Source organism: Myotis davidii, unplaced genomic scaffold, assembly GCF_000327345.1.
Source record: "Myotis davidii unplaced genomic scaffold, ASM32734v1 scaffold59, whole genome shotgun sequence".
NCBI lineage: Eukaryota > Metazoa > Chordata > Mammalia > Chiroptera > Vespertilionidae > Myotis > Myotis davidii.
Genome location: NW_006293001.1, coordinates 2235262 through 2236273, shown reverse-complemented (window position 1 = coordinate 2236273; position 1012 = coordinate 2235262).

Below are 1012 nucleotides of genomic sequence, written 5' to 3'. Positions count from 1 at the left end.
AGTTACAGTGAGTAACTACCCGCCTGGCACTTAGTTAGGGGGTTTTATTCCCTCCCTAACTTCAGGGAAAAATCCCTACCTGGGGAAACAATCTTTCTCAGAGAGGTGACCTTGGTTAAAACACATAGTGCCAAGAAGGTGAGCAAATATATTAAGAACAGTATGCCAAATATGCCAGGTCCCTTGAAACAGCAAGGATGGACCGGCTCCCGGCAGGCACTTTACTTAGCATTCACCTATCTCTGGTCTTTTGTGTTCATGCTCCTCAAATAAAGACTTAGCTCTGATCTACTGTATTGCTAATTTTGGCCTGATCACCAAACTCCAACAGCCTGTGTTTCTGTGCTATTTCTGCTTCGTTCTTGATTTCTTTTTTTCCCTCATCCCACAAGAAGCCATAGGTTTATTAATGATAGAGTACAAATTTCAAACCAAGCTGCAGTTACTCTTTTTAAAAATATATTTTTATTGATTTCAGAGAGGAAGGGAGAGGGAGAGAGAGATAGAAACATCAATGATGAGAGAGAATCATGGATCAGCTGCCTCCTGCACAGCCCCTACTGGGGATCGAGCCCACAACCCAGACATGTGCCTCGACTGAACCATGTCCTCATGGTTCATAGGTCAATGCTCAACCATTGAGCCACCGTAGATGGGCTGCAGTTACTCTTTTGAAGCGCACACACACACACACTCCTCATTTTATTTATTTATTTATTTACGTATTATTATTAGTTAAGGTATTGCAAATGTGTCCTCATACCCCCCATTACCCCTTCCTCCCCCCCGCCCCACACACTCATGCTCCCATCCCCCTGTTGTCCATGTCCATTGGTTTGGCTTATATACATGTATACAAGTCCTTCGGTTGATCTCTTCCCCTTACCCCCACCCTCCCCTACTTTCCTTCTGGGTATTGATAGCCTGATCGCTGTTTCTCAGTCTTTGGGTCTGTCCCTCTTCATCAGTCTATGTTGTTCTCTATAATCCACAAATGACACACTCCTCATTT